The following is a 2,327-nucleotide window of genomic DNA, read 5'->3' as shown; positions in this document are numbered from 1 at the left end:
CCTGTGTGAGTATTTCTACCTGTGCTCGTAGAGTTGCGATGTCCTGTGCCATTGTATCGTCTTGTGGCATTGAGCGCATAGAATTGAAAATTTGTTGGCGTTTATTACGTGAGTCCAGCGTGAAGGATTCTCTTTGAAGCCAGGAATTTCTTATTTCGCTTTTCACTTTTTATCGGTTTAGGCTGCCTGCTATTTCAAGGTTTGCATTTTACGCGACTGTATGAACTTGTTATATCTCACTTTTTCAGAGATTGGTTTTATGCTTTTCTTCAAAGCCGTGGAATTTTTATTTTATTATCCTGTAGTTTGAGAATATTTGGCTGCAGTCAAGAGTTAGACCGGCTTGAGCCCCCAGTTAATATCGCTTTCACGATATGAGTTAAAAAAATATATTTTTATTACTACGCCGAAATGCGTACACTTTATTGATATTCTTAAAACTGTTTATAATATAAGATCTTACAGCTATTTATACTAGTGAGATGCGGCTGCTGTTATCTGGTTGCAAGTTGTTTGTTGTTATTGAGATGCGGTAGTTATTACCTGCTTGCCATTTCTTTGTTGAAATTCGGTATCTGTTATCTTGTTATCACTTGTTTGTTATTGTTGAGATGCGGCGGTGGTTATCGCAGTGGATTATTCCATTGCAAGATGTTTGTTGTTTACATGTTGAGAATGCATTTCTTGATAATGCATATTTGGTTGTTATTGATGATGCTTAGTGGAAACTTTGTTTACGTGCCTTGTGACGAAGTAATTAACTCGCGCAACTAATTTCAACTGCATTATCATTAATTGCTGAACTTGGTAAACACCGGCTCGTACGTGCCACACTGCTAATTTCAGCTATACCAGTAGTGTCCAACCGGTAGCTCGCGGGCGCCTGGTAGCTCGCGACCTAAATTTTAGGCGCCCGGAAACAAGAATATGAACAGAATATTTTGCATTGAATTGAAAAGTTTAACAATTGAAAGCTTTTTCGGTACATAAGTAGGCTTTTATTTTTGAATTTTCGCGAACTCATTCACTTCTTATCTTTCTATGCTAGACATGACAGAATCTCTGTTTCAGGATTTTCAAAACAAAAACAGCGTAATCTCAGCAATAAAAAAGTGTCGTTATCTGATGACCTACCAAACGATATTCATGGCCAAATAAAAAGCGATTTCAAAAAATGTGACTAGGTTTCCTTACAAATGGATGAGTCGACCGATGTTTCAGACTCTCCGCACTTATTAGTGTTCACCAGAGTGGTATTTTCTGATTTTTCTGCTAAGGAGGCACTGTTAGTCAATCTGACTTTGGAAACTCGTACTCGTGGGCAAGATATATATATATATATATATAGCGTAGTGAAAAAGAAGGAAAATCTGGTTGCAAAAACACTCAACCTTGACAATGTTATGAGCACGATCGTTCGTATTGTGAATTTGATTCGCGGATGACCGTTAAAGCATCGGCAATTCAAAGCCTTGCTCGATGAATTTGAGAATGAATTCGGTGACATATTCTACCACTCTGAAGTAAGATGGCTGAGTCAAGGTAAAGTGCTCTCAATATTTGTAGCTTTGATGACAGAAATAAAGATTTTCCTGAAATCCAAAGGCAGAATTTTTAACTGATGTGACTGCAAAACTAAATGATTTCAATACAACTTTGCAATCTCGAAATCGATGTATGGATAGAGCAGTTGACAAAGAAAAACTTTAAACATTTCCAGACGTTTACTCTTCTGAAACAGGCTTTTTCACAACTAATGGTTATAAAAAACAAAAACCGAAACGTACTGACTGACGAACATGTCAAAAATAACATGATTTTAGCCTGCACAACTGTGCAATATAAACCAGATTTTAAGAAGTTATCTGAAAATATGAAGATTCAAGCATCATATTAAGTTTATTGGGCATGTGCTGAGAGTCGTACGATTTGAAATCGGTGCGATTTGCAAACTATTTTTGATTATTTTTAGGGAAAGTAATAAATATTTCAAATGAAAACGGCGAGAAACACAATGCTTACGACATATCTATCGATTCAGTGCCAAATTTTGCCGTTTTGTTAATCAATCTCCGAAGAAGGTTTTGCAGATCGCATCGATCTCAAATCGTACGAATTGCAGCACCTTCCCATATGTTTACAATAAAATGAATGTTATTCATTAAAATATTATGAACTGTTATTAATTTAACTTAACTGTATAAACTTTAATAATAAATAAATATTTTAAAAGGATCAGTTAGTAGAATATATACATTGAATATAAGAAGAGTGAAACGAGTTAACGTAGTTAAGATTGAAGTTAAGCTAGCGGTGCCCGCGTATTA

The sequence above is a fragment of the Rhagoletis zephyria genome, unplaced genomic scaffold (assembly GCF_001687245.7).
Source record: "Rhagoletis zephyria isolate East Lansing unplaced genomic scaffold, Rhagoletis_zephyria_1.1 Rzeph_scaffold_08507, whole genome shotgun sequence".
Taxonomy (NCBI): domain Eukaryota; kingdom Metazoa; phylum Arthropoda; class Insecta; order Diptera; family Tephritidae; genus Rhagoletis; species Rhagoletis zephyria.
Note: the sequence above shows the minus strand (reverse complement) of the source record.